Genomic DNA, 19,634 nt, shown 5'->3' on the forward strand with positions numbered 1-19,634 from the left:
ATATGATACACCTTGTTCGTCTTGCACGAGAGGTGGAGCACTGAAGAAGGGAAGAAGCAGCCAATGATGATGGAACACAACCATCAACATCTGCAGGGGTTGTCTTAAATACTTCACAACCTCCCATTGTTCTGGAGTTGGCAGTTGCTGGCATCCAATGCAGAAAATGTATAACAACTCTGTGTGTTGGATAGCTCTCCATTGATGCCATCAAAACACTCCTAAGAGCTCCCAAGTGTTAATTTGTTTTTGGTTTTCTTTGTTGAGAAGAAACAGCAAAGTTGGACTCTTTCACCTTTATTTTTTGTTTAAAAAAAATAAAAACATTTTGAAAATACAAAAAATGGTTCCAAAATAATAAAAAAAAAGTTTCTAATGGAACCACATAAACTGGTTACAAATTGAAAAATTGTATGTAGTGAAAGTGATTGCTTGTATGAATGTGTGTATGATCAATGTTAGAGTTGTGTATAAGTAGTGTCTCAGTGAATGGATGAGCACGTGCATAATACATAAGTGAATGAATAAGAAAAAGAATAGTGCTTGTCTGATTTGATATGGGCATTATTAGAGGCAGACCAGTGTGAATGGTTGTGTGTACAAGTAGTGTTTGAATGATTGCATGAGTGCATTCGTAGTGCCTGGGTCATTGTATCAGTATATGTGTAGTGTCTGGGTGATTGCATTAATGCATGGGTACTGCCAGAGTGAAACAGTGAGTGCAACAATACTACCTGAGGGTTTCTGTGAGTGCAGGTATATTGCCTGGATGTTTAGATGAGTACTTTGGTAATACCTGAGCGAATGGATGAATGCATAAGTTGTGTTTGAGGAAATGGATGAGTGCATAGGTAGTGCCTAGGTGACTGCATGAGTGCATGGGTAGTGCCTATGGGATTGCATGAGTACAAGGGTGATGACTGTGTGATTGTACGAGTGTGTGAGAAGTACTTGAGTAAAAGTATGAGTGCAAGGCTAATGCCTACATCATGGAAAGCGTGCATTGGTAGTGACTCAGTGAGTGGTTGAGTTTAAGAATAGTGCCTGAGTGATGACATCAATACATGGGTAGTGCCTGGGTGAATGTATAAGTGGCGAGGTACTGTCTGGGTGATTGGATGAGTGCATAAGTACTGCCTGAGTGAGTTTATGACTCCAAGGGTAATGTCTGGGTGATTACATCAGTGCATGGGTAGTGCCTGAGTAAAAGGATGACTGTAAGAGTAATGCCTGGGTCATTAAATGAGTGCATGGGTAATGCCTGTGAGAATGGTTGAGTGCAAGAGTAGTGCCTGAGTAATTGTATGAGTATATGGGTAGTATGTCGGTGATTGCATGAGTACAGGGGTAGTGCCTGGGTGATTGCATGAGTGCAGGAGTAGTGCCTGGGTGATTATATGAGTGCATGGGAAATACCTGAGTGAAAGCATGAGTGCAATGCTAATGCATGGGTCATTGCATGAGTGCATGGGCAATGCTTGACAGAATAGATGAGTGCATGGGTAGTACTTGAGTAAATGGATTAGTACAACTTGCAGTGCCTGTGTGATTGGATGAGTGCATGTGTAGTGCCTGAGTGGATGGATAAGTCCATGGATAGCGCTTGAGTGAATGGTTGAGTGCAAGAGTAGTGCCTGGGTGATTGCATGACTGCGTAGGTAATGCCTGATTAATTAGATGTGTGTATATGTAGTGCCTCCTTAATTGCATGAGTGCATGGGTAGTACCTAGGTGATTGCATAAGTGCAGGAGTACTGCCTGGCTGATTGGATATGTGCATTGGTAGTGCCTGAGTGAATTCATGAGTGCAAGAGTAATATCTGCCTGCTTAGATTAGTGCATGGCTAGTGCTTGAGTACAAGGATGACTGCAAGAGTAATCTGTGGGTCATTTAATGAGTGTATCGGTAGTACCTGAGGGAATGGATGAGTGCATGGGTATTGGCTGAGTGAATCGTTGAGTGCAAAAGTAGTGCCTGGGTGATTGTGCAATTGTGTAGGTAATGCCTGATTGAATTGATGTGTGTATAGGTAGTTCCTCTTTAAGAGTATGCGTGGATGGGTAGTGCCTGAGTAAAAGGATGACTGTAAGAGTAATAGCTGGGTTATTGGATGAGTAAATGGGTAGTGCCTGAGAGAATGAATGAGTGCATGGGTAGTGCCTAAATGAATAGTTCAGTGCTATAGTAGTGCCTGGGTGATTACATAAGTGCAGGGGAAGTGTTGTATATTGAGAGTAAATGTCAATGAACCAGTGCCTATATCCAAAAGATACCGAAGGCCAGAAGCAGTATGGATTTTACTTCTGTCAGTTACCAACTGATGAAATACATGATGTAGTAAAGAACAGAATCTTTTTTCATTATTTCCCATGATTTCATGATGAAGATCTTGTAGATAAAACACAACATTCAGAATCACATTAGCATAACAGTTGATACCTGAACTATTTTCCAATTGATATTCTACAATGTCATCAACAGTTTCCATTTTCTTTTTTTTTACACCTTCAAGTTTCTCTTCAATTATTTTCTTTTTTTCAATCTCAGTTGAATGTTTGACATATTTCTGTTTTGTAAATGTAGTCTGTGGTTATCTGGCACACACGTGTGAGGTGATTGGTAAATCCAGGCTAATGTGGTGAATTGATAAAGCATAAAGGCCTAATCCATGCGGTGAATATACTGGTATGTTGATATCGATGTAGTAAATTAATATCAACGAAGATGAAGTGCCTAAATCATGCCAAAAACATGCAGTAGTTTATGGAGAAACAATGCCCACAGCCGTAATCATGCCTGTACCTTAAGGAGTACCTTCATGCAAACATCATCCATTTGCGTCCTAGATTCGGAAGCTACTCCTTAAGGTACCGGCATGATTACGACTGTGGGCATTGTTTCCCTATGAAATACTGCATGTTTTTGGCATGATATCGATTCACTGCATCGGCATACCAGTATATTCACCGCATGGATTAGGCCTTTTTGCTTAATCAAATCACCACATTAGCCCGGATTCACTGATCACCTCACCCGTGTGTGGCGGATAACCACGGACTGTATGATGGTGTGGTTTACCTCATTGACTCTGATCATATGTATCCCTTTAGAACTATCCCCTGACGAAGCGCTTGATGCCCGAAATGCATTGGGATGGAGAAAAAGGATAGAGGATTGTATCTGATAATGTAATGGATTTACATAACATTGCTGAAACTAAGCAATGATTTGAAGTGAATATCAATAACAGATAACAAAACATCGTCTAGCACTGAAAAACATTTGGCTTTTCATTTCTGTGCAACATTGGAATATAATCAACCCCGGAAATTGGGGGTCTGGCAGTGCTTAGGGGGACGGACCCTAGAAATTGGGGGTCTGGCAGTGCCTAGGGGGACGGACCCTATCAGGGTACACTACATTTACATTGAACATTACATTCTTTGATCAGCGAGTGATACCCCGTGACAAGCTACAAACGGAGTACTTTGATTACCACGGATAAAAGGTTTTGCGTATTCTCCCACTTATTTTTTTATTTCTGTTTTGGACACACTACACGTTTCTGGGATATTCACCTAAATCAGGTGTATAAAGTCTTCTGAAACGATTATACTCTATTACACGATTTGCATCAGCACTCACCTTTTTCTCATTGAAATACAAACCAGAAAATGTTCTTACTCAAGATAATGCAACGTATGCCATTCCCTCTTTGAACACTGTACTTCCAGTTTTTACAAAAGCACTGTCTATACTTAAACCTTGAGATTTATGAATAGTTACTGCATAAGCTAAAGACATAGGAAACTCTTTTCTCCGAACATGCAAATCTTTTATGTCGGGCTCAGCTGAATTTTCTGCAGGGGGGCAATTAAAGGAATCGATGTTAGGTCCCTGCTTTCCTCACCCATCTTCTCTGCCCTATAAGGTCAAAGCAAAAGAGGGAAGGTTGGGGAAACAGGGGAAACAAAACAAGGAAAGGAAGAAGGAGTAGAATCCCCTGGGACATCCGATGGGTATCACCAAGGCGTCTGATGGAGAAAGACACAAAAGGTATGTACGTTCTTTTCTCTAAACAGCCTGCTGTATGAGTATACATATATCTCTAATATGATATTATACCTGCAGAACACTGTGTTATTTCTATGCTTAAAACATTCACGATCAAAGTGTAAAAACACACATGGTATCTAGAAAACAAACATTCACACGTTGTATATGTGGACTACAGAAGTTTAGCCATAAACAAGAATGAAAGGTGAAGCATACAAACCTAATTAACAATCACCGTAAGAGATTTAAGAAGACCCATGGAAAAAAGGGGTCTATCTCACCTGAACCTGGGAAAACCCCAAAAACTAATTTCCCATATCAAGAGACAGAAGAGGAAATAAAAATGGTGCAAAAAGTGCAGGGTCAAATTATAAGAATATAGTGAAACAACAATAGATTACAAAATACAGTTTCTCTTTTCACTATCTTGCAGGGTGACGAGATTCAAAGCAATCAGGAGGGAACCGGAAATAACAACCCACTATCCACAAGGAACACAGCCCTCTGAGGGCAGTGGGAGACGAAAAGCAAACTCCCTCAATAACAAAATAACTATACTTTTTTCTTCCCTGTTACAGAAGCAGGCAGCAGGGCAGCAGGACACCAAGGAGTTAAACCTTGCAGCTCATAAGGGAATCAAAAAGAAAACAATGTTGCCAGCCGGCAACGGAGACACGAAGACACTGGAAGCCCCAGAAGAGCCTCCACTAACTCGGAAATGACAGGAGCTACCAGGGAGCTGAGGAGACAAGCATAACACCGCACCAACTCAACGAGACCACAAGACAAGCAACAGGTAAGTGCCCTAGAAGACACAAAGCAAAATGTGAGGGCCTGGTGATGTCTGTAATGGAACGCGAAGCGCGTTTCCCTTGCAGACCCCTCCCTTTATCCTGCTCTGACGCTGCCTTTCCAGTTGACAGGAGTCAGTGGGTGGGGTTCTCTGTGGCGATCACAGGCGGGGCTCCAAGCGCGGTTTCGGGCAGCACAGCCCAGAAAGCATGACATCTTACTAGCAAAATACGTACAACAGAACGCTCAATCTGTCTTACCTCTTTGATCTGTTCAAATTTTATAATCCAAAATTCTATTCCATCTCTGTTCTGAAATTTTACAAAATCAACAACTTTTCCCCTTTCTCCATTTACTAAACCTTCTTCTACATTGAAATTACGCCGTAAAATTACCCGACAGTTTATACATACATGTAAAGTATTTTCTAAGCCTGCAGTATTGGATACAGGTTGGTGAATGAGATAGTATGTGTTACTATATATAAAATATGTGAGGTGGTTTGTGCATAACTGTATAGGTGAGTAAATGGCAGTGTGATTGATTCTTTGGGTCACTGACTAGGTGTGTGAGTAACTCGATGGGTGAGTGGCGGTGTGTGAGTGTCTGTTTGGATATATGAGTGCATATATCAGTGGCTGTATTGATAAGTGACTGCGAGTAACTGCATGGGTGAGTGAGTGGATGTGTTTGTAGACCTATGAATCAGTGAGTGGGTATATACTAACTGGTATTGGTGTGTCTATGGTTTCAAAAATGGTAGTCTGTATTTTAGAGTGGGTGTATGAAAAGTTATATTAGGGTGTGAGGAGGTGCATCAGATATTAAGAGGATGATGTCATCAGTGATGTCATTTGAAATGTCTTCAGTGATGTCATCTGTGATGTCACTGACCATGTCATGAGTGATGTCATCAGTAGTGCATTGCAGGGGCTCGAGTTATAGTTAGCCTAGATAACTATAACGGCTGAATTTCTCTGGTTTTGTACAAGTGAAATGTCAACCTTACCATAATGTCCCTGACACCTATGGCTTTCTCAGTGAATATCTAAGGTTTTTTAAATGCTAATCCCTAACCATAATGTCTCTGAAACGTGTTTTTTTCTCAGTGAATTTATGAGGTTTTTTAAATGCTAATTTCTAACTATGCCTACATAGGTCACAAGGGGACCTTATCGCCCTACCAGCATTGTGCCAAGAGGCAAATTTGCAGAGTGTTATAAAAAGGGGCGTGCCCTCGGACCACCTCTCAGCAATCCCACTGTGTGGGGCTTACTGGAGGTACCTGGTGGGCTAGTTGGCCCCTAAGGACCCTCACCAATGAAGGGGACTTAATCCCCCAACCCAGAACGCCCCAGGAGGTGCATTTTTGAGCCCCGGGGACCCCATGCCCTGAGGCCTGAGCCATTTAAAAATATATATATTTTGAAAAGGGAGGGGGTCGTGCGGCCCCCTCCGAGGCCATTTACAGCCCCAGGGACCCCATCCCCTGGGGCCAGACAAAAACTTTTTTTATGGAAGGAGGGCTGCGTGGCCCCCTTCCTTGGGCCACTTTTGGCCCAGGGCACCTCATCCCTTGGGGCCCGGCCTTTTTAAAAAAAAATATTAAAAAGGGGAGAGGGGCCGAGTGGCCCCCCTCCCAGGCCATTTTTGGTCCTGGGGACCCCAACCCCCAGAGCATAGCCTCTGTGTTGGGGACCATGGGAGACGCCCCAATGCCCCCACGGTCCCTGCCAGCTTCCTACCTCCTGCGGGAGCCGGCATTGCTTTTGGGCAAAGGGAGCTGATAACATGCAGCTACCTTAGAGCAGGTTTCCTGCTCGCGCTTCCATGAAGTGAAGCAGGAGTTTGCTCTGGCAGGGCGTGAGCAATGCTCCCGCCCTGCCATAGCAAACTGCAATGTATCGGAGATGGGCACCCCGGGACATTTCTGGAGCCAGCCCTCTGGGGTGGCGGTCCCCAGGGCCATAAAGCATCCTGCGAGGGGGGCTGAGCTGCCCCCCTTCAACAGGGTTAGAGGCCGCTGGAGGTGGTAGTCCCCAGGGCTAGGGGTCCGCTACGGACCTCTGTGTGTTTATTAATAAATGCCCCAGGGAAGTAGTGGTGCCCAGGGCTGTGTGGGGGTGCACGTCCACCTGCATTTAAACATTAAAGCCCCAGGGAGGTGGCGGCCCAAGGGGCAGGGTGTGGGGCAGGAACCCCTGCATATTAATTATAAATAAAGCCCAGGGGAGGTGGCGGTCCCCAGAGCTGGAGACCGCACTTTGTTTTTAAAAAAAAAGTTAGGTGGGATTCGCGCACTGTACATGAATCCTACCAAAATGTTTTTCAAAAATGCTTCTTTTGGCTCTCGGGGTCCCTGTGGGACCCCCATAGCAGGTCCAGGGGGTCAGGGTGTTCCTAACCTGCCCCCTTTTCTTGTTTGTAATCGTTTTTTAATGTTTTCCCTTGTGACTTGCTTCAACAGAGTCACAAGATGTCTGCCAACACTTCCTGGTTTGAAGTGTTGGCAGCCAATCCGAGTCAAGCTGGTGCTCAGGAGGGTTTGTGGATCCACTGCGGTCACCAGATGTCCTTTCTTTTATATATGTACTTCTTAGGAACTACTGACTGGATTTACACCATTTAAAAAAAGGTCGCTTTCTGAACCAAGAGCTACATTTTTTACCAAATTTGGTGCAATTCCGGTCAGCAGATCAGGCTGTAGCGTTGTCTAAAGTTTCCCATGAAAATTAACATGGAGAAAAAGCTTTTTGGGACCCCCTTTTTTCTCAGCCCTAGCTTGATGAATCACCCCGAAACTCTCAAGACAGGAGCTGACCTGAGGGGACCATTAGTTTAGAAACTTTTGCGAAGATTCGTTAAACGGCGCAAAGGATATTGGCAATAGAAAAACCGCTTTTTGAATAGAAACAAGGTACTAACTATAACTACCTACCGGCGATCGCCAGTAGGTACATATACATATATATTAATATATATATTTTACCTACTGGCAGTCGCCAGTAGGTAGTTATCGTTAGGACCTATTTTCAATAGGAAATCCGCAACATTCTATTTGGAATAACGTTGGCGTCGATTGATGAATCTTCGCGAAAGTTTCCAAACTTTTGGCCAGCTCCGGTCCACTCCTATCCTAAAAATTTCACGGTGATTCGTCAAGCGAGGGCCGAGAAAAAAGGAGTGTCCAAAAACACGTTTTCCCCATGCATTTTCCCATGGGACCTGTTGACGCAGCTACAGCCCGAAGTGCTGAACGGAATTACGCCAAATTTGGCAAAGAGGTAGTCCTCAGTTCAGACTTGTGCCTTTTACTTAAATGGTGTAAATCCGTCCAGTAGTTCCTGAGAAAATCAAAAGTAAAATCACATATATATCTTAGCGGAGCCTAACCACACATCTCATCGTGAGATCTGATTGGCTGTCGGCACTTCATCCAAGAAGTGTTGGCAGCCATCTTGGGACCAATATACATGATAGCACCTCATTAAAAAGCATTGCAGTTAATAGAAGGTTTTAAGACTTTAGTTACATTATAAATCATTTGTTAATAGTACCATACTCATTTTAGGAATTGTGGTGTGTTCTAAGGTGATTTTACCATGTGAAAAAGCCTTCTGCTGTGATATCATGAATCATGTTTGAGAGAAAACTATTTTCTCATGCTTTTCCCACAGAGGCTTCGAAGGTGATCTATAGGCTAAACTGAGAGCATATTTTCTGTAAATTCACATTATCTTTCTCAGTTATGTGAGAATGAAGTCTGACATTCTCAGTAAAACATGTACATCAAACAAGGGCAGAGACTGTCAGTTGATTCCTTTGTGTTCTACTGCAGCTTCCCAGAGTGTTCTAAAGAACAACTAGAGCGCTAACAGTCCTACTTATGACAAACTTATGGCACACCTGAAGCCATCTTGGTTGGAATAAAGTGGTAACTCTTAAAACATTTAATTTAAAAAGGAACAAAATTAGGGGGTTTACTTTGCCATAGAAAGTATGATTAGTGCTGCAGAAAGAAAAATTAGGGCACACTTTGAGTGACTTCTCAAATCCTCTTCTATTTCATTAAAATATTCTGACATGCAGACTGAAACATGCATTTTCAATACCAGCAGCAGACTTCCCTGGTGAGCAGTAGCTTTACTACAGTGATCTAATAAGCAACTAGAGTGCTAACATTCTGAATTTATGGCAAATGTGTGACACATCTGAATGCCTTCTTGATGGAATCAAAGTAAAAAACTGAAAGTATTTCCTACTGAGGAGACTGTAGTAAATGAGGAAATTAGGAAACATCATAACAAATAAGTCTCCCAAAATGGCCACCAGAGACAAAAGAGCCCAAATGTAGCCCAAATATCACCCAGATGTAGCCCAAGTATAGCCCAATGACAGAATGTCCCAGAGTGTTCTAACGAACAACTAGAGCGCTAACAGTCTTAATTATGACAAAAGTATGGCACACCTGAAGCCATCTTGATTGGAATAAAGTGGTAACACTTAAAACATTTAATTTACAAAGGAACAAAATGAGGGGGTTCATTTTGCCATAGAAATTATGATTAGTGCTGCAGAAAGAAAAATTAGGGCACATTTTGACTTCTCAAATCCTCTTCAATTTCATAAAACAATTCTGGCATGCAGACTGAAACATGCACTTTGAATACCAGCAGCAGACTTCCCTGGTGAGCAGTAGCTTTACTACAGTGATCTAATGAGCAACTAGAGTGCTAACATTCAGAATTTATGGCAAATGTGTGACACATCTGAATGCCTTATTGATGGAACCAAAGTAAAAAACTGAAAGTATTTCCTACTGAGGAGACAGCAGTAAATGAGAAAATTAGGAAACTTCATAACAAATAAATCTCCCAAGATGGCCACCAGAGACAAAAGAGCCCAAATGTAGCCCAAATATCACCCAGATGTATCCCAAGTATAGCCCAATGACAGAATGTCCCAGCGTGTTCTTAAGAACAACTAGAGCGCTTACTGTCTTACTTATGACAAAAGTATGGCACACCTGAAGCCATCTTGATTGGAATAAACTGGTAACACTTAAAACATTTAATTTAAAAAGGAACACAATGAGGGGGTTCATTTTGCCATAGAAATTATGATTAGTGCTGAAGAAAGAAAAATTAGGGCACATTTTGAGTGACTTCTCAAATCCACTTCTATTTCATTAAAATATTCTGATATGCAGACTGAAACATGCACTTTTAATACTAGCAGCAGACTTCCGTGGTGAGCAGTAGCTTTACTACAGTGATCTAATGAGCAACTAGAGTGCTAACATTCAGAATTTATGGCAAATGTGTGACATATCTGAATACCTTCTTGATGGAATCAAAGTAAAAAACTGAAAGCATTTCCTACTGAGGAGACTGCAGTAAATGAGGAAATTAGGAAACTTCATAACAAATAAATCTCCCAAGATGGCCACCAGAGACAAAAGAGCCCAAATGCAGCACAAATATCACCCAGATGTAGCCCAGATGTAGCCCAATGACAGAAGTGTGCAAAAGACTTATTTTCTGTGTGTTTGCAGTTTTATATAGTGCACACTTGTCAGGTATTGGAGTGCTTTACATGAGCATTGGTTACATCACACAAGATGAAATTCATTTTGGTTGGAGACATGGGGAGATTAAGTGATTTGACCAGAATCACAGAATGTTGAGCTGAAGCAGAAACTCCAACCTGGTTCCCCAGTTGCAAAGTCTGCAGCTCTGGAAGTAACACCACATCCTCTCCCCTATGTGCAACATTTAATCAAGTGGTCAACTGGATAAAAAAACATAAAGATTACAAATAATTTAAAAGTTCTTTGTCGCTATTTGAAAACTCAGAAAATATGTCCTCATTTTAGTTTTTTAGAGCACTAACCATAATCTTGATGCAAATAAGACCCTCTCATATATGTAATTTCTAAAGGAAATACTCTAGGTATTACAGTTTTGATTACATCAAGATGACGTCAGGCGTTCCACACTTTTGTAATAAATATAGAATGTTAGCAATCTAGTTGTTCATTGGGATACTGTTGAGAGGCAGAGGCCAGTGGCACGGACTCTGAAAATTGAAGGCAGGTAGGAGAGTGCAGAGGCAACAATTTGACCACACTGGGCAGACAGGAAGGGCAGTGGCAGCACAACAGACTATGGAGGGCAGTGGAAAGGGGGGCAGGGGCAACAAACCAACAATACAGGACTGGCAAGAGAGGCTGTGGCAATATAATAGACCATTGTGGGCAGAAGGAAGAGGCAGTGGTAGAACAACCATACATGCCAACAGACCCTTTTCAGCCAGGAAACGTCCAATGTTTTTAAGCTCAAATGGGCTTTATTTGATCTGTCTCCTGTCTACAATCTCCTCTTTTTCAATGTAACTCAAAGGGGAAAATCAATACCCCAGTTTTTTTCAAAATCTCCCTCTTACCAAGTTCAAAATGTTCGCAAGTATGGTACATTGGATCATGGTAGGCAGGAGGAATTGGGGTAGGAACATGGACTCGGATAACAGAGGACAGGAGGGACATGGAGAGGTGCACCAAACTGACCCTACAGGGCAGGCATCAGGGTTTGCAGCAGCACAATACACCACACAGCGCATGTGGGACGGGAGTGCAGCACAACAATCCATAGAAAGCAATAGGGAGGGGACAGGACCATGCACATGGACAACAGAGAACAGAGGGGACAGAGGCAATGGTAGCTAGCTGACCATAATGGACAGACAGGAGAGAAAGCTGCAGCATAACAGACCATAAAGGGCAGGAGGGACGGATCAGGGGCATTACAATGGAACAGACAAGTCAGGAGGGAGGGAATAGGGGTCTGCACATGGAAACAGAGGGCTGGGGGCAAGGGGGCAGGGCAGGAGCAGCAAGATGACCATGGAGGTCAGGCAGGATGGGCACTAGAAACAAGACACACCATGGAGAGCAACAATGAGACTATGATGGCATACACACAGACCATGGAGGGAAGGTGGGAGGGGGTCAGGGGCAGCTAGCTGACCACACAGGGAAGGTGTGAGGGGCCATGGCAGCACAGAAGACCATGCATGGCAAGCAAGAGGGTTAGTGGCAGCACAATGGCTATGATGGGCAAGAAGGAGGGTGCAGGGGCATGCACAAAGGACCATGGAGGATAGAAGGGAGGGTCAGGACCTGGGCACAGACAAGAGAGTTCAGGGGAAGGGGCCTCACAACAGACCACACGGGGCAGGCAGGAGGAGCACTTTCAGAACTAATTCCTTCATTCTCAGACCCCGCCAGGAAGTTCGTTAGTCATTGTAAATTTGTAATGTTTTTTTGTACATTCCTTGCTTGCTGTGTTTGATATTGTGTTCTTGCCTTCTATGTTTTTCCCTACCTCCTCTTGCCTGCTGTGGTTGATACTGTGTCCTGCTATTTTTGTAACGTTCTATTTTGTAACATTTCTCTCATGTAACATAACTGGTTCTATTGTACAGAGCTCTGACACCTTCGGGTAAAGTCCGTGCTTTATAAAAATGCATTAAATAAATAAATAAATCCCCGGCTCCCACCACCGCCTCCCGCCCATCCTGGGATTATGTGTCCTACCAATTAGCGCGCGTTCGAGCCCTTCTCATGGCCGCTTACAATAATATTATGAAAAAGCTGCCGGGGCAGCCTGAGAGAGCGAGCTGACTGTGGCACTCTATCACCGTCAGCCCCATGCTGCCGAGAGGCTTCAAGTTAAAGGGTGGGGGCACACTCCCAGCGCCGCTGGAAAGCCGAGACAAAAGACACCCAAAGTCAAGTACCTGAGCAAGAACTTCACAAAAGTTTTCACATATTCCTGGCAAGATGCCAATGCTTGTATTCACTGCCCACCACTCTTATTTGACCCTCTGTCTGAGGTACAAGATGGCTGCCAACACTTCCTGGTTTGAAGTGTTGGCAGCCAATTAGAGCCAAGCTCGTGCTCGGAGGGTTAGGCTCCACCCAGATATTGAAACTCTTTATTTTTTAATATCTCAGGAACTACTGAATGGATTTACACCATTTAACAAAAAAGGGCTCTTTCTGAACCAAGGGCTACCTTTTTGCCAAATTTCGTGTGATTCCGTTCAGCAGTTCAGGCTGTAGCCGTGTCTAAAGTTTCCTATGGAAAATAACATGGGGAAAACACTTTTTGGGACCCCCTTCTTTTCTCGGCCCCCGCTTGGCAAATCACCCGAACCTTTCAGGATAGGAGCTGACCGGAGGAGGCATAAGTTTTGAAAATTTCACGAAGATTCGTCTGTCGGCGCCAAAGTTATTGGGCAAACAAAAAATGCTTGGTTTGGGGGTGACCTGAAAGGGGGGCGGAGGACAGCCCAGAAAAGAGGGTGCGCCCAGCAATAGGAAAGCTAGGCGAGAGTGTGAGATGTTGCGAAGAGTGGAGGAGGCGGTGAGGGAGGGATGGAGGGAACCGCTGAGGAGATGCAGAGAGAGAGTGGGCTGCAGGTGGTTCATATTGCACCGGCTCCTCGCATTTTTCCAGCTGTGAGGTAAGGACAGGCAGGGGGAGTGGGAGTGTAGTACAGAAAAAGTAAGGAGAACTGGGTGGACGGTAGACCGTGGGGAGGAGAGTGAGAGTGGAATAGAAGGTGGAGAAGGAGGGCGGGGGAGGAGTGAAGATAAGGGAAGGTATGGGAAGGTTGAGGCTGCACAAGAAGGTGAGGAGATATCGAGAGGTGATGATATGAGAGAGAGAGAGAGGAGTGGGAAGAGATACAGATAGAAAGAGCGAAAGATAGATGGTGAGAGACAGATAGAGAGAGAGGGGGAAATACTGAGAGGGAGGACGAGTGACAAAGGGAGAGAGAGGGAAACAAAGAGAAAGAGACTGAGAGAAAGAGAGAGAGTGCGAAACACTGAGAAAGAGGGGAGTGAAAGAGCAACATATAGAGAGAGGAAAACAAAGAGAACGATACTGAGAGAGAAAGAGAGAGAGAGAAACAATGATAAAGAGGGGGAGAAAGAGCGACATAGAGAGAAAGGAAAACAAAGAGAAAGACTAGGAGAGAGCGAAAGAGAGAGAGAGAAAGAGAGAGGCGGCGAAAGAGCGACATGGAGAAAGAAAGAACGCAAGGGAAACAAAGAGAAAGAGAGAAAAAGAAAGAGAAAAAGAAAGAGAAGGGGCTGTGATGAATGCACCCCCCGCACTCCAAAAGCATTGCCTCCGCTGGGGCTGGGGTAGGGGAGGGGGCCCTCATTCTAGCTCGAGTACCCCAGATTGCGAGTATTCCGTTCACCCTGACACAAAATGTTATGTTACCAGTCCTCCCTAGAATGTACATGCACTGTGCAGCGCGCGGATTCGCGGGTACGCGCTGGCCCCTCCACCTCTCATGCACACAAGACCCATAGAGTGGCCCCAAACACAAGCACATAGCGAGAGATTCACGTCCACAGTCCACACAGACAAAATTGCCTGTGCAAAGTACCACAAAGATACACATGTTGTCTCTAGGCACCTTCCCAGACCCCTAAATGCAGCCGTCTGCAGACACCCTCGCCCCATGTACAACCTAAAAATTCCCAACCCTGTGTATGCACACACTGCACATGCAAACACAGGCCATTTCCTACCCCATGTAGGCAGAGATGGCATGTGCACATACAGATCACTGCACGTACACACACAGATAATTCCCAACCCCATGTAGGCATACATGCACGCATGCACAGGTAATTTCCAACCTCACATAGGCTCTGACTGCACGAGCACACACACAAACCATTCCCAGCCCCATAGGTGCTAACCTGACGCACACTCACAGACCATTCTCCCCAAAGCCACAAACTGCACACTAACGATTCCCAACCCCATAGAGCCACACACTGCACGAGCACACTCACAGACCATTCCCAACCCCATAAAGGCACACACTGCACATACACACAAACCATTCCCAACCCCATAGAGGCACACAATGCACGAGCACACTCACAGACCATTCCCAACCCCATAAAGGCACACACTGCATGCACACACACACAGATCATTCCCAACCCTATATAGCCACACACACTGCACGAGCACACACACTGACCATTCCCAACCCCATAGAGGCACACACAACTATTCCCAACCCCATATAGGCACACATTGCATGCGCACATAGACACGTAAACGTAATATATATTCCAAACTCATATAAACACACGCTGCTCGCTCACATGCACTTCGTTCCTAACTGCAAAGACACATATTTAGACATTATAGACACTGATCTTAATTATGCCATCGATAGCTGCTGATCTATGAATAATTTCAGTTAGGGTGTCATTGGTAGCCGTAAGATAGAAGTATCATGGCTATGATTGTGTGACATAATTATTTCTGTTCTGATGATGTCGTCGATAACTGTTGTGATATAATAAATTATTTATGTCATCACTATCGGTTGTGATATGGGTTAATTTCACAATGCTTTGATAAATGTCGCGATACTGTGAAGTAGTTATATCAATTGCTGTTATGAAATGGTGCCTTACATTTACAGTGCCATTAAACACGCTTGCGATCTGAATGAAGGGTTGATGTAACGAAGCCATCCAAGGCTGTCGTGATGTCATTGCTAGCTGTCGTGATGACACGAGAGCTGCCACGTGCGCCCATGTTTCGACAGAAGCCTCCGCTCCACGGGGAAAGCCCGCCCAGAATATTAGTGGGCACATTGGGGTGCGTAGGTGGCTCGGAGGCGGTCTGCCCGGGTTTTCTTTCTCATGGCCCTGCCACCCTCACACGGTCTAAGAGCCCAAGGTCTGCGCTCGTCAGTCCAAACCTCTTCCCTGTGAGTCAATATGTGGCAGGGGTCACCTGTACGGCACTCTCATACCCTACATAGCATGTCACAGCACAGGGAACCGTATCTTCATCCGAATGTGTGTGTGCTACATTACCGAATGTTGTGTAGCACACTGTTTGCTAAGCACCTGAGCTCTTTAAACAGTCTCAGGTCCGTTGCGGCTATCATCCTGCTGGGTTTCTCTGCGCTAGGGTTCCAGGTTGATATCATTATAGTGCAATAGGATGGCCTCAAGGCGCTCCACGTTCTCAGCGTGTTGGTAAAAATATTGATATTGAGGGTCGACACTAGTGTTTTGATGAAAAAATCACTCAGTGTTTGGCAAGCATATGCTTCGCTGCAAGTCCAGGGAGCTTGTGACTTGTGACTGACAGCGTATCCGCGGCAACCCCATCCCCGGCTCCCACCACCACCTCCCGCCCGCCCCGGGGTTATGTGTCCTACTAATTAGCGCGCGTCCGGGCCTTTCTCATAGCCGCTTACAATAATATTATGAAAAAGCTGCCGGGGCAGCTTGAGAGAGTGAGTTGACTGCGGCACTCTATCACCGTCAGCCCCTCACTGCCGAGAGGCTTCAAGTTAAAGGGTGGGGGCGCACTCCCAGCGCCGCTGGAAAGCCGAGACAATAGACACCCAAAGATAAGTACCTGCGCAAGAACTTCTCAAAAGTTTTCACATTTTCCTGGCGAGATGCCGATGCTTGTATTTACTGCCCCCCACTCTTATTTATCCCTCCATCTGAGTACAAGATGGCTGCCACTACTTCCTGGTTTGAAGTGTTGGCAGCCAATTAGAGCCAAGCTCATGCTCGGAGGGTTAGGCTTCGCCAAGATATCAAAACTTTTTATTTTTTTAATATATCAGGAACTACTGAATGGATTTACACCATTTAACAAAAAGGGCTCTTTCTGAACCAAGGGCTACCTTTTTTGCCAAATTTGGTGTAATTCCGTTCAGCATTTCGGGCTGTAGCCGTGTCTAAAGTTTCCTATGGAAAATAACATGGGGAAAATATGTTTTGGGACACCCGTTTTTTCTCGGCCCCCGCTTGGCAAATCACCCCGAAACTTTAAGGATAGGAGCTGACTGGAGCTGGCCATAAGTTTTGAAAATTTCGCGAAGATTCATCAACTGGCGCCAAAGTTATTGGGAAAACAAAAAACGATTTTCCCATTGAAACTAGGTCCTAACTATAACTATCTACTGGCGACCTCCAGTAGATATTATACATATATTTATATATATACATGCCAAAAATATCAGGAGGAAATGATTAATCGACTGCAGAGGGATGAAGATGTAATAAAAAGACGCAAAGCCTACAAGTTTCAAAGAGATAAGGTGGATTACGAGCAAGGGCGCGTATTCACCTTTGCGAAAAAATATGATGCGGTGGAGCTAGCAAAATCTTCAGAGGCCCATGATATATCACAACCCAGTGCAAGCAGAGATATGCAAGCCTCAACGTCTGTGTCCGACCTGAGTTCAGCCATAGACAGTAGCTCCGACAACGATCAAGCCCCAAATCGGGGGTTGGGGTTTACAAAACCTTCCCTGGGCCAAGAATTGGATTATATTCGGAGAGTCAGAATACAAACTTTGCGCCCATGAGGTCAGAACTCTATTGCACCCAAGGAAAGAAACGAGGCAACCAAAAAAGACAGGCAAGAAGTCAGCACAGAAAACAGAAACAAGCCAGGCAACAAAAAACCGGTAAACAGAAGATGGAACAGACGATGAAGGATACAATGGACTCCAGTCATTAATTAACAAAAATGCCTCCCAGTGAAGAAGAAAGAAAAACTTTGGCATTGGGACTTTCATTCAGCCCTTTGACAGACATTGACTATGCACAAACGAGGATAGATTTGTACAAATTTGTGCATAAGATCAAATTGTGAAAATACCATGCTACTCAAGCAATATGCAGCAGAGATGGTACAATAACACAAAATCCACCAGAGGAAGGAGTGGTGAGCCCGTCAATGTCAGTGGGCGATGGTGCCTTGTTGAGGGACCTACAACAACTCCTCGATGAACAATACACAGTCCCAATATATGAGGATAATGATGCGGTTGACATACAAGTTGGAACAGTGGCACGAACCGATTTTAGACCCAAATCTAAGTTTTGTTCTATAATGCTTCGTGACAATGTGGACTTTATTGTTCAAGCATGCGGTCTCAAAGAAAGTACACCAAACAAGATCATGTTTACTCTCAACTTAAAAAATTACAAGGAGATGAAAATATCATTATTAGGCAGTCAGACAAGGGTGGAAATGTGGTCATGTGGCCACGTGACCTCTATATGGAAGAGGCCCTGTTACAACTAAATGACTGTAACTGCTATAAAAGAAATACCATCCAAGCTGTTAAGTGTGCATGGGGTGATTTCAATAGTAGACTATTGGCATGGAAATCAGCAGGTCTGCTCAACATGCAAGAATTACAAATTTTAAAAGTGGACTACCCTATTATACCAGCTATCTATTTTATCCCCAAAATACATAAAGATATGCAAAAACCACCGGGGAGGCTCCTTATTTAAGCCAAGGGTAGCCAATTGGAAAACACCTCCAAGTACGTGGACTTCTTCCTTCAGGACCACGTCAGGAAGCTCCCATCGTTTGTCCAACACACGGGGGACTTCCTGCGTAAAATACAGAATGTGAACTGGGAACCTGACTATGTACTTATAACACTTGATGTCACCTCATTGCACATGAGCATACATAATCATGATGGAATCAAAGCAGCTGAATCCTATTTGAATACCAGACCCTTGCAACAAGCTGCACATAATAGGATGTTACTAGATATGATCTCCTTTTGTCTAGAAAACAATTTTTTCCTTTTTCTCAATCAGATCTTCCGGCAGGTCAGGGGTGTTGCCATCGGGGCCTGCTTTTCTCCCAGTTACGCCTGTTTACTCATGGGCATGTGGGAGGAGCGGGTCCTCATGGCAACGCACAGAGAAACCCTAGACAGGCATGTCCTTTGCTGGTATAGGTACATCGATGATCTGTTTTTAATTTGGAAAGGAAGTGAAAGTGATGCGCAAATATTTGTATCTGAGATTAATAACAACAACTTAAACTTATAGTTTGTAGCTCAGATGAGCAAAACCAGCATAGTGTTTCTAGATGTTGAGATATATGTTGGGGACTGTAAATTGGAAACTCGCCTACATAGGAAGCCATCTGCAGGCAACACTGATTTGCTTGCCTCTAGCCACCACCCCAGCCATCTGATCAATAGCATCCCCTATGGGGAGATGCTACGGATCAGAAGGATTTGCTGCATGGACCTTGACTGCTTGCAGGCTCAAAAGGGTAGCAGGGATAGGTTCATAGCGAGGGGATATTCAGAAGAGGTGGTCACCATGGCTATTGAGAAGGCTAACAAACAACCACGTACAGCAACATTAATGCCTAAACACTGCAAAAAATCTAAGGACAATTCTAGGAATGAACCTACATTGGAGCAATCCACATTAATATTAACATTTAATCGCCAACATAAAACTCTCTGCAAAATTGTCAATAATAACTGGCCTCTGGTACTTAATGACCCTGTCTTAGGAAACTCCTTGACAGCAACTCCAAACATTTCCTACAGGAAAGCTCGCTCCATGAGCAATGCCCTTGTTAAGAGTAGCCCTGAGGTGAAAATGACCAAAAAGTGGTTGGGCAGCATGACAGGATAAGTGTGCCACTTGCAAAGCCTGAAAACAAGGTTTGAATACTAAAACATATACCACTCCCTTCAAACCTAAGCCTGTTGCCATCACCAAATTCTTGAATTTCACAACAGAATTTGCAGTTTATGTGCTGGAGTGTCCGTGTGGCCGGCGCTACGTGGGAAGCACAAAGCTGCAGGTCCACAAACAGATACTCCAGCACATGAGAGCTATCAATAACAAGGATGCCACCTATCCGGTGGCACGACA

The 19,634-nt window shown here is 44.2% G+C and overlaps 1 protein-coding gene across 3 annotated transcripts in view; it reads left to right on the forward strand.

Moving 5' to 3' along the window:
• The window catches only part of AMER3 (APC membrane recruitment protein 3), a 298,671-nt gene that overhangs the window by 43,998 nt on the left and 235,039 nt on the right, over positions 1-19,634 (forward strand). Inside the window, exon 2 of one of the 3 annotated variants that reach the window (XM_085634933.1) lies at positions 4,636-4,853. The exons of 1 other annotated variant lie outside the window; for it this stretch is intronic. The gene's annotated coding sequence lies outside the window, so the exon portion shown is untranslated. Of the gene's footprint in view, positions 1-4,270; positions 4,854-19,634 lie in introns of those variants that run through there. One more of the 3 variants, XM_085634934.1, reaches the window with a different exon arrangement.

This window comes from Triturus cristatus, chromosome 11 (assembly GCF_964204655.1).
Source record: "Triturus cristatus chromosome 11, aTriCri1.1, whole genome shotgun sequence".
Lineage (NCBI taxonomy): Eukaryota > Metazoa > Chordata > Amphibia > Caudata > Salamandridae > Triturus > Triturus cristatus.